This window comes from Manacus vitellinus, unplaced genomic scaffold, assembly GCF_001715985.3.
Source record: "Manacus vitellinus isolate BGI_N305 unplaced genomic scaffold, ASM171598v3 scaffold_0_pilon, whole genome shotgun sequence".
In the NCBI taxonomy this organism is placed as follows: Eukaryota; Metazoa; Chordata; class Aves; order Passeriformes; family Pipridae; genus Manacus; species Manacus vitellinus.
This window is the reverse complement of record NW_021938789.1, coordinates 57,809,605-57,821,742: the sequence shown is the minus strand read 5'-3', so window position 1 is coordinate 57,821,742 and position 12,138 is coordinate 57,809,605. Positions and strand designations below refer to the sequence as shown.

The window sequence follows — 12,138 nt, the reverse complement described above, 5'->3', positions numbered from 1 at the left end:
CGGCGGCGGCAGCAGCGGCGAGCGGCGGACCGCACCAGGCCTCGGAGGGAACGCCGCCGCCGCCGCCTCCCCACCGCGGCCCTCCCCGCCGCCCCGGCGCGCAATGTCCGCCGCCCCTCCTCCTGCTGCTGCTGCTCCCCCGCTCTCCGCCTACGGCCCTCGCCGCTGCCGCTGCTGCCGCTGCGCCGCCGCCGCCCGGCCCCTCGCTCCGGGCGGCCCCGGCGCTGCCCCCGACCCGGAAGCGGAGCGGGCGCGAGCGGGAAGCCGGCCCCCCCCCCCCCCGCCCTCTTCACCCGGCGGGCGCCGCGCACGCGCGGGCGGCGGTAACGCTCCGCCCCTCCCGTGAGGGGGATCGGTGAGGGGGGAATCCAGAGAGGCTTTCCCTTCTCCCCCCCTAGCCCCGTGCGGCTCCCGCCGCACGGGAGGGCTAGGGGGAGAAGGAAAGCCTCCAGGGAGCCTCCCACTTCAAAGCCGGTGTGGCTGCTCCGCTGTCATTCTCTCCCCCCCCCGCGCACATAAGGTCTCGCCGGGACGCCCCCGGTGTGTGAGGCGGCGGTGCCGCCCTCAGGCTTGGCGTGCGCAGCCCGTCGGCGTCCTCCTGCGTGTTTATTGCTTTTAAATGCCGCTCGTGGTTCCTTCAGCTGTTGCTGGGGTTTGGGTGCCGGCGTGCTTGCGGCCGGCAGCGCTCCCGCAGAGGAGCCTCTGCTGTTCAGTTAATGCCCGACACGCATCCGAGGGTGTCCCCATCCTTACCTTGGTAATGTGCCTTGCGTTTTCATACCTCGTTTCCAGCACGAGGGAAAAAACAAACAAACAAACAAAATCCCCGAAGTTCCGCAGTTTTCAGGGGCTAAGTGTTATCATACAATCACAGAATCACAGAATGGTTTGCCTTGGAAGGGTCTCGAAAAGTCGTCTTGTTCCAATCCCCCCTGCCGTGGGCAGGGATGTCACCCACTGGATCAGGCTGCTCAGGGCTCCACCCAGCTTGGCCATGTTACCTCTTGAGAACCAGGTAACGTGAAAAGTCACAAAGTTGTGTTAAAACCATGATCACCCGTAAACAAGCTGGAAACCAAACTCCACTTCCTTACTCAAATAAAATCCTTTAGGCCAATTCACTGGTGACATAAGCTGGGTGTGCTGGCAAAGCCTTCTCCTTGGTTCTCTGTTGCTTCATCCAAACATCTGTGTGCTATGAGGTTGAGTAATACCTGTTATTCAGCATCAGGAGAGTAGGGAAGATGAGCCCAATTAATCCCTGGTAGTATTTGAAGTAGAACAGGTGCAGAATCTGAGCTGGAGCTTAGCTTGAAGACAGATACTGTTAACTTAGAAAAAGACCCACAAACACTACAAGGACAGCTGTAAGATACTCCAGCTGTCAAAAAAACAAAACACGAAATCAAGAAGCTCAGAGTTAACTTGAAAATTGAGTCCACTGTTTATAAAATATTTAAATTGCCCAATTAAACTACTCAGATAACTTGAACTTTTCTCCTCTGTCCTCCAGTTTTCTGTTTGCTCCTCACAGATGTAAAGTCTGGTTCTAGAAATCCCTGTGCAATTACTGAGTCACTACAGTCCAGTATAAATTGTGTTGATCAAGGGCTTTTTTACAAGAACTTAACAAAGGTCAGAGACTGTTACCACCAACATCTTAATTATCTAAATTGTGTTTGTAAAGTACATTATACTAGAATGATATGTTCTTTTTTTTTTTTTTTCAAAAGGACTTTGTAGTTAATAATATCCATAAAAAAATTAACCTTGAAGAAGGTGCTGGGTTGTGTAGCTTGTATACCCGTGGACTTTAATGCTCTGCCTTTTGTGATAAGTACTAAGAAGGTTTTAATTTTTTCAAGTTCACTAGTACAAACTTTCTCCTTTTTTTAAATTTTATTTATTTTTCTAGGTATCTTCTGGAGCCAGATGGGAAGACGAGTCCACTCAGGAGCTCAAACAGAACTCTGAAAGTAAGAAGAACTGAAAGCAGGATGCCAGAGACACATTTATGGAAAGGGGTAAAGTGAGACCTTAACTGGGCAGAGAATCATGTGAACAGTGGAAAGAGAAAGAAAGTTTGGAGGTATGAGAAGCTGCAAAGGTGCTCAGATACACTGGGGTTTATGAGAAAGAGAGTAGAGGTGGAGAAGTGAAGAAAGGCAGTTGGTATTGCAGGCTTATATGATGGAGTAGAAAAAACAGAGGGATGACAAGACAAGCAGTTGCCACAAATAGCAGAGGAGCAAATGTGGAAGAGCTGGAAGAGTTATCTGAAAAGGTGGAGGCATACAGATGGTTTGCAAGCACATGAGGATTTGGGGAATGCTGAAAGAACGAGCAGCTGCAGATTAGCAGGATCGGGGGCTCCTGTGAGCTGGGAGATCCAAGGGCTCAGCAGGAGGTCAGTGCTTTGCCCTTTGTTTACACAGCGCTGCGGGTGGGAGGGCAGGCAGTGCCCGCTGCTTGGGATAAGGGATCAGTCTCTCGACAGTCCCACAGCGCGGGACCATTCTGCCTGAGCCTGGTCACAGCGATCACTGTGTACATGCGGCAATTTCTCCCAAAAAGCCGCAGAAAGGTCTGAAAATCTACAGCCCTGATAAAAATTAAAATTGTTAGCTAGAACTGTGTAGTTGCAGGGAGGGTAATTCTAGCACAGAAGCTTGGAAATAGTAATCTTGTTTGCATCCAGATGTCCGAGTGTGCATACTCCTTATTTAATGAATGTGTGTCAAGTAATAGAACTGGCACTGAGAAACAAGCGGTTGAGAGTTACGATGTTTCGTTGAGTCACTGAATGTGCCTGTGATCTCAGAGCTAAGAATAACCTGGACTTGGGGGGATGATTCCAATCACAACCTTGCTATTAGGTATGCAATTACCAATCTCTAATTACTAGTTAAATTTTGGAGCTTTGACTGTTCCTCTGTTTACAGTGAAATCTAAATATATCACTAACTTGTGACAAAATGAAAAATAAATGAATTCTTTAGTGAATAAAATATATCTTCAAATATTTTCTCTGAAAAAGTAAGAAAAAACCCCCCTCATGTTTCATCAAGAGCAAAAGTTATTGTTAAATAATAATTACTCTTACTGTGAAACAGCACAAATAGCAGCAGAAAGTTTATCACGGTGGCATCTCCATAATAACTCAAGAGTCTTAAAGACAGTAAGGCAAAAAGGAAACTTTTTACTAAGAATTCTGGATTAAAGATGCCCTATCAGCCTACAGGCATTTTTGTCCTTGTGCACGAGATGAATGCTTTCTAGCAGAACGTTTTGTAGGTAAGGGGGCTGTCCTAAAGGCTGGTGAGGCTCTGGGTGCAACATCTGCCCGTTCCTTGTGCCACCCACATGAACCCGTCTGACGTGCTGGACCTCCTGCTGGTGTAGAGGTCTCCACACTGGATGTACGGTGGTGAGTTCAGTCTCCCTGAGTGGCAGGATCCCACACACCTGCAGGAGGTTCAGGGTGTCTGGCGGTGAGCGACGTGTGACTTGGCTGTGTGGTTGCATCACTGCTAAATCTGGTGCAAGACAGGCACCAGGAGGTCGGGGGAGATGAGGAGCTGCCTTCCCTTCTCGGTCACAGGTTGGGTTGGAACAGTTCCACCGTAACATGAAACTGCACCGTGAGTCAGGAGCTCCTGAGTGCTGATCATGGCCTCGATATCAACTCCATGGGTGGCTGCAAACAGCTTATTTAACTGCAGGTTGGTATCTGTTGAGTGTAAAGAGTAGTAGCCAGGCATTTGAGAGCACTGTAAGGTTCAATTAGATAATGTTTGCTAGGTATTAATTAAGTGTTTTCCTTTTGGAGTGTTGATTAAAAATGCCTGAATGTTGAATCATCGTGTTCTAGTTGTAGGCTGTCACATGTCCCAAAGGTTTATTCATCTGATAAACAACAGGGCACAGGTTTATTTATCCAAAAATCAAGACAGCGCAGCATGTGGCCCCAGTGTCTCACTGAAACCTCTTATCATGATGCAATTGTTTCTTTTTGAGGAGAGAAGCTTTGATTTGACGGAGCTGTTTTGCCTCCTGCAGATACAATCTGCCATGATTCAGTTTTGCATATATAATATAAATATATTTGCCATGTCAAGGAGCAACCTCTGACGGAACGTGGCTTTATTACTAAATCTGTATTAATTTTTCTCAGTTGCAACAGAAAGATGTTGCAGAGATTGCACTTGGTATTCAAGACCTGTGCAGTAATTGCCTTGAAAGGGAGGAGCTTCAGACAAGTGACTATTATCAGCTGTGATTAAAGGCTGCAGTCCAGCCATGGTGGGAGATCTAGGTTGCTCCTCAGCATTTCTGTGGCAATAATCTGCCACAGCATTAGGCTGAGACATCGAAAAGTTTAAGGAGAAACAGGCCTTAAAAGACCTACAGTGGGGATTGTAGGGCCAGAAAGCTGATGCCTTAAAAGGCAAGCATATCCACATAAGATAAAAGGATAGACCGGATCTGGCATGGAAAATTTCCAGGAGTAAGAAGCATCTCTGTGGTTTAGCATCTCTGTGGCTCAGATTTATTTTGACTGAAATACTATGTCTAGATTCAGGCTTCTTTGCCAGATATATCTGCCTTCTTCACTAAGTCCTCTGTCTCAGTAAGGGGTTCAGCTTGTCCACTGTGATGGGTGTGTTTTGTATTTCATCCTTTTACTCAAGAGGATAACTGGCAAATCTTTGCACACCATCTTTCTCTCAGATCTCCATTACATGCACGAACCAATTTGCTTGTTACCAAATATACTATTCTCACTGGTGTCTGTCTCACTGCACACCCTAAAGAAAGTGAATATACTACCCCTAGCAAAACAATGATGCTTAGTTTGATATTTGAGCAACTGGAAACCTAGCTGTGCATTAAACTCTCTTTGGTCGTTCTTCACTTATGCCTTTGTGAAATTTAGAATTATATCAGTGAAATCCCACAGAGGTCAAGAAGGTACCCAAACATTCACAGCAACTACCCAGAGGCAGTGCATATGCCAACAGCTTAATGTTTCACCAGTGAGATGTGCATAACTTTTCAAAGCCCTGACAGTCTAAGAAGTGAACTTATGGTGGCTCCATATCTCTTCTTTTTATCTTGCACTGCACAAAATGTTCATCTGTAAATGTCCCAGATTTTAAAGTTGACATAAACTGTTTATGTCTGGGATGTGTAAGGCTAGATGTTTAAATGTAGAAAATCAGACTAAGTTATGCCAAACTCGAATTTATGCAATCCTTTATTTATTTTGCTTGTGCAAATGCTTATTTTGCATGCATACATTTGCAATACAAATGAAAATGTGGCATTGTGTAGGAATTTATGTGCAATGATACATACTATTTTCAGGAAAAAACTTGTAATGGTGATCATCTCTTTCAAGTACAAACTGCTCTTAAACCAAGAAAAAATGGGTCTATATGAAGAGGTTCATTTGATAAGTGATACATTTGATAAAATGCAGATACCTGCTGAGGAAATAGCCTGTTTATAGAAATAGAGTTATACATCAACCCCGCTATCTGACAGAAAGTAATAAAAGTTGATTGCCTGCAAGGTCGTCTGTGACTCAGAAATTAGACAGAATACGGACTGTGGAAGTCAGCTGTGAGGCTATGACAGAGAACAATGCATACCTCAGTGAATCCTCCCCAAAAGATGCATCAAATATCACACCTTTCTCAAGAAAGAAGAGATTCAGGAGGTGAAGAAAATATCAAGCATTGTACTTCACTGCATAATACGCACAACTGGCTTAACAGGTTTTTCACAATGTGATATTTCTAACATTTTAGTGGTATGTTGGTTAGTTGCACGTGCATCCAAATAGACATGGATATATATTCTAATTTGTAAAAACGTGACAGCATACTTCATTTGGAAAAGCAGCAGATTTAGCTTAAGTTAGACTGCTGTTTCTTTTATCAGTTTTTAATGAGGCACTAGGCAGAACCCATACTGAAATCCTCAGCCGTTGGCTGACACATACAATGTCTGCTGCTTAATGAAGGAGTAAATTGTATCATAAATCTCCTATTTTTATTGCCATTTCTTTGTATGAGGAGTGCAAATCACCTTTCGAACTTATCCATTTCTGCTGTCTCCTTCTTCATATATTATCTATGTGTATTGTAAAGGATACCATAAAAGGATGTCATTTGTCCAAGACCAAATATCAAAGATGCTGTCAGATCTCCTGGTTATATGTTTTATGGATGACATTTGAAGGAATAACTGAGGACCAAATGCATATTATCATTAAAAACAAGTCCAAAAATATAAGGGGAAATGAAAAAAAAAGAGTAGAAAGTAAAGTTTCACAGAACAAAAAATTTATCCCTGACAGACATGCCCATGGCTTGATTGGTGTGTATCTTATTAGAGCCTGAGGATTTTCCAGTATTAATATGAGTATGTATCCTGTGAGGAATCCAGCACCCCTATGCACCTTTTTTTAGTGGTTACCTTACATTTATAACACTTCTTTCACTAACCCAGCATTTTGGCTTGTATGGAATCCCTTGCCCTGAGCTAAAAAATGTTTCAGTATATGCCTGATAATGTGGAACAAAAGAAATCTCATTATTTTCAGTGGGACGCTTGTAATGCTCAACTGGTCATCATTGCCTGAGACTTTTCTGCTCTACTGATGTGTGCAGCCTCATCCTGAGTGAAATAATCTACTGTGTCTTGAATCTTATCTTCTGTCTTGTTTTGCCTTGTGTTTGCTGAAGCAGATAAGATCTATGCACCATGCAATATCCATTTTTAAACTCTGAGATCTTGGTGCTTCTCTTAGTTTTTTGGGGGGCCTTTGTTGTATGAGAGGTTTTTTTCTTTTTGTTTGTTTGGGTTTTTTTTCTTTTTTTGATTTTTTTTGGTAGCATACGTAGAGTCTAGATTTTCTCTTACTTCCATAGTGCTGGTACTACCACTGGTCGGGCTTCATCTGTTTCATGGACTGTATGACTTCATTTGTTCTAATTATTTTGCCAAAGATTAAGCATTGGTTTTCCCAGGGTCTGAGCATTTTGTTCCAGGTCATAGCCATGATTTTTCTTCTTCCACTTAAGCCATCAAAAATCCCAAATGAATTTGTCAGTTGTACATCACTGACAAGTTTCTCTTAGCATATTTTTTTCTTTTTTGGTCTCTGTTTAAAAATATGCTGCTTGGACCTTAAGGCAAACTTCAGAGGTCTGCAGTTTCACCACTAGCTCCCTTCTGACTCTTGACTCTTTCCCAGCAGCTGTTTGCATATAGTTCTGAAGCAAGTAATTGTTTGATTTATTCATGTTTCGTTTTTAAAAGAGTGTCCCAGCTGATAAGTCCCAACTCAGTATTTCCTTGGTATGTTCATGATACTCTGACTTATTCATTAAACACTCTGTGTTGAAAACTTCTGACAGGAGTTCCTTTCATCCTCAGTCATCCTTCTGACTGCATCTAACCTACACTGCCTGATGGAGATATCCAGCTTAGGTCCAGCCCGAGCAGGGGTGTCTGTCTGCAAAGGTGTCTGACTTCCAGGTCAGGACATCCTGAAACACTAGAGAGATCATACACATTGTGGGAACTGAGTAAGTTCACCTAGCAATGAAGTCCTGTGGAATGAGGAACACTGTAACTCTGGACAATAACGAGGGAAGGAAAATAAAGGGTATTTTAGGCAAATATGCAAGCATGTTTAATGAAACAGAAGTCAGATGCAGGCCCACTAGCATATATCCTCCAAAATCAGGGGCAACATAAGAAGTGAATTATGTTGGTCTTGTACAGACATCCATGAGGATTTCACACTTAAGTGAGCAGATCACAAGGACTAATTTAGCCCTAAGACACAGGGTAGTCACACTGGTAATCGGAATGTACAATTAGTTTCTATCTTCTGCCAGAAATGTCAATGCAGTTTAGTGGTTGTTTTGAAGAGTTTGCACAGCTGCAATTTCATTTACCTATTAGAGTGTGGGGTTTTTGCTTTTTTAATTCAGCTCCAATATTCAAATCCCCTGAAGAATTCTTAGCAACAAAGCAGTATATCTTAATTCAGAATATTTTGGTTTAGAATCTGTGATAATCTTCAAAAATAAGCCATCCTGTCCGTATTTTGACCCTTTGTGTGGTATTACATGCACCAACTCAAATGCATAACAACAAACGCAATTGAAACCATTTTTTGGTTTGAATAGCTGAATTCTTTGGTTTGGATCACTAAGACAATTTTCTGTACCAAAAGCTTACTTAAGATCCATGACAAAAAGTATTATGGGGTACAGGAGAGCAATGCAGGGTCAAAGGTATACTTTGAAACGTGAAACTGTGTAAACATATTTCTATTTGGATTCCATTTTAAATTTCAGCACAGATGGAGCCTGTGATAATTCAATAGTGGTGGTATTTTGTCTTCATCTGAAACCACGATCTGACATGTTCTTCACTTACAGTAGCTGCTGAGGGGAGCTTAGGTTAATGTGTAAAATAATTGCTTCTCTGAACAGTTGGGCACAGGCTCAATCAGTTCCAGTTTCAATATCAGATTTCTTTTAATCAGAGGGAAGTACAGTCTTTTTCTGATGCTCTCTATGCACTGAAATTGGTTGGAAAGAAAATGCTTTGAGCAGTGCAGCGTAGAAGCAAATGTTCAGTGTTATAAATAACATGATTATACAAATATACTGACCTTATGGAGTTTATTTATGTTGAATCATGTGTCAGGGACTTTTCTGTCCTGATTTCAATGATCTCATTCTTCTGGGAGAGGACCTATTTGAAGTAAAAGTTAATTTCATGCAAAGCATAGATATATCTAGAAAAATAATTATTTTTCTTTATTGAAGACAAAATTCTCTACTGCCTATTATCTACAATATTAAAAATGAAAACTCACCAGTGATGGCCCAAAACATTTTAAAAAATGAGACAAATCCAGCCCCATCTTTTTAAGAATTACCTGGTTTATACTGGCATAGAACTTGATATATACTTTATATGGAACTTACCCAAATAAAAAGCAGACAGGTTTTTTGTGTAGTTGTTCCATATGTTTGGGTATCCTTATTTTCCTAGAAAGATTTAAAGCAATGAAAGGACCACAGATGGTTTACAGTGTCATAAACTACAGTAGGAAAATGTGGATAACAGAGAAGAAAATTAATTTTTATTTAAGTGGCTATAAATTGCTCTTGGTTTGTTAATGCTCATTTAGCTTAATGTAAATCAGACACCTAACAAATATATGGAGTGTTCTTTGTGATTAAAAGAATTGCCATTCCAGTTTTTCAGCTAAGATCTGGCTTGGGCTTGTCCCCTGGTCAGGGCTAAAAGGTACTTGCCACACTTTAGGTCGGTCACCTTCCACTCCAGCTGCTCACCAGCCAAAACTTCAGTTCTGACATAGGATTTTTGTCTCGTGTGGTTCTTTGCACAGCTTGTTATCACTGTCAGAGTAACAGCTCCCTAACTGGTGTTCAGTTCCTGAGTTGGCTGCTACTATTTACCTGCTGCGCATCTGTATTTCTCCTAGTGCAGGAGGAGTATCTGCCCCTCAGAGTAGATCAAGAGAGATTGGAATAAATTGCCAAAACCCCTTTGTCTCTGAGGGCAATGGCTGATTGCACAGACCACTGAAATTTTTGTTTCCTATCTGTATTAGACAGGCCCCCTTCAAAAACAAACCATGACCATTGGAGATCTTGTCCTGCACCCCACCATGAGAAGAGAATCCTTAAGGCAGCTGACACACCTGTGCTCAAGCAGTGTTCCCAAACCAGACATGCCTGGCCTCTATTGGGTACTTTCAAGTCCTGCTTCCTACCAATACTCCTCAAATACTAATGCTTTGGAAAGTAAAAGGCCTTTAGTGCTTGGTCATTTAAAGTTGGTTTCCCCTACTCTCATAGAACCCTTGCAAAAGATTAATTGTGGCCCACAACTTGCTTATGAAGTAGACATCACTGCAGACAGTCTAAATCATTCACCAAAGGCCAGATAATGATTTTACAGCACCTAGGACTCTCAGACAATTATGCTTGACGTTATTTAGTAGAGCAATTTATTTTTGTTTAGACTGTAACTTATCTGTATTTTAAAAGTGGATCAGGAGGAAAAGAAATTACACCTGCACTTTCAAAGTGCTTTGTGGGTATCAGCCTTACTAAAAGCCAATAGGGTGCATGTTCTAAAATTACTTAGATGCTTTTGAAAGTCCACATCTGTAAACCTTAACACTTTTCCTCATGAAGCTCCCTCTCACATACCCTTATAAATATCTGCAAAACCACCTGATTTTCTTTTTGTGACTCTTTGTCATACTACTTCTTGATGTGATACCCACAGAAAAGATCCAGTTTTCTTTCTGTCATCATTCCTTTTTTACTGGCCTTAATAATCTATTTGTTATCTCTTCTCTCTTGGCTCATATTTACATTGACAGTGTTCAAGAACTGGATTACTCCTTCCATTTTTTGCTTTTCCAGGATGTCCTTGGGCATGGCTTGCTTCACAGTGAACATTTCCAGCCATCCCAAAGTAATAATGCACCAACTTTGCACGGCAGGGAAAAAGCAAGTGAGTATTACATGAACATAGATGCATCTGACAACCTACACAGGGAGTGTTTGCCACTCCAGTGCTAAGAAGAGCTTCAAAATGAATGGAAATTACCAAAGTCTTGTTCATAATTTGGCCTTAATATGCATGCTTATGTCCTGACAGCAAGATTGTAGACAACATGCCATGAAAAGATGTTTCATTTAAGTAGAGTAGTGTAGCATTGGAAATATAAATAGGGATTGTATAATATGAATACAGATGCTTAAATAAAAGAAGTTGGTATTTGTCTGGAAAGAATGAAATGAGACTGATTTTTGCTTCATTTGGATAGTTAAAATAGAAAAATATAACCATTATAGTGCCAGTGACACACTTGCTAGCACAATAGAAATAATCAGGATTCCAGTTTAATGAGATATTGTAGAACGTGAGAACATTTTGAAGTGCTAATGAAAAAGAAAGAAGTGTTATAAGCTGTAGAAAATGGTAATTATTGGTAGATAGTAACACATTTAAAGAATAGTGACAGTTCCATATGAAAAAGCGTTGTAAGAATGTTGATTAGCTTAACTGGGACAGGAGAGATTTACAGAAAGAAGGGCCTCAAAAGAAGAGCAGCCTTGCTCCTGTCCTCGCAAAGCATTGACTTGTATTAATTAAAACTGAGACAGGACAAAGCTGAGGGCATGCATAATAGCACAACTCCTTTTATGTGCAACATAATTCTTTTCATGTTCTTGCAGCCAACAAAATATCCTCTGAATGGCATTGACCAACACAGGTGAGTGTAGTATTGCAGAGTTTGGAAGAACCACTAGTTGCAGATCACGTTGCCTTGTCCCTAAGAGCTTGCATGGGTAAAATGTTCCAATTCCAGCTGTTGGTTTGCGTTGTCCTCCCTGTGTGCTAGGTAACGTGGGGCAGGAGCTCACTACCCACAGGACTTGGGCGTGCTGGTCTCATTTTGTGTAACCACTGGCATAATATTTAAGCCCTCCGTAACTTAGTTTTTCACATGGAACTGAGAATCTGGTAACTTGATGCTTCTGGCATGGCTTTGTGCATCATATTTTTGTAGATGATGAGACAGTCCTACTGGCAGGAGCTTTCGGTAACTAAAGCAACTGGATCCTGGTCTGGGATGATTGAGTGTGATCCAGGTCTCAAAATGCCAGTTACAACCCCTCCTTTGTTCTGAGCAGCTGCTGTGCCTTTCCCAGTTTCAGCTGGATGTGTTTCTTGTGAGCTCTACAATCCCACTTCTGGGTCTGGAGCAATAGCAATAACCTGCTTTCTCAACAGGCCCCAGATGATTATACTAAGAACCATGAAACCATCTTTGCCTTTTGAGGAAGACAGTAAGAATCCAGCCAGCCTGGCTTTAGATGCAAAACAGGGAAGCAGCAAGTGATAACCCGAGTTTCTATCTGCTTTTATTTAGTAAGGTCTGCCTTGTTCATGCTAATCACTGGCACAATTCATACCATCTCCAGGAAGAAGGATTATATCCACTTTTTCCTAAAATGTCTACAGGCTTCTCTATTGATGTGACAAATTTGTAATTTTGCA

General features: G+C 41.9%; 1 long non-coding RNA gene across 1 annotated transcript; it reads left to right on the top strand.

The window, feature by feature from the left end:
- Positions 1-1,812: 1,812 nt before the first annotated feature.
- Positions 1,813-11,351, top strand: LOC115307666. The gene is made up of 3 exons (XR_003916007.1): positions 1,813-2,089; positions 10,494-10,584; positions 11,313-11,351. It is a non-coding gene; the product is annotated as an uncharacterized LOC115307666 (long non-coding RNA).
- The last annotated feature ends 787 nt before the right edge of the window (positions 11,352-12,138 follow it).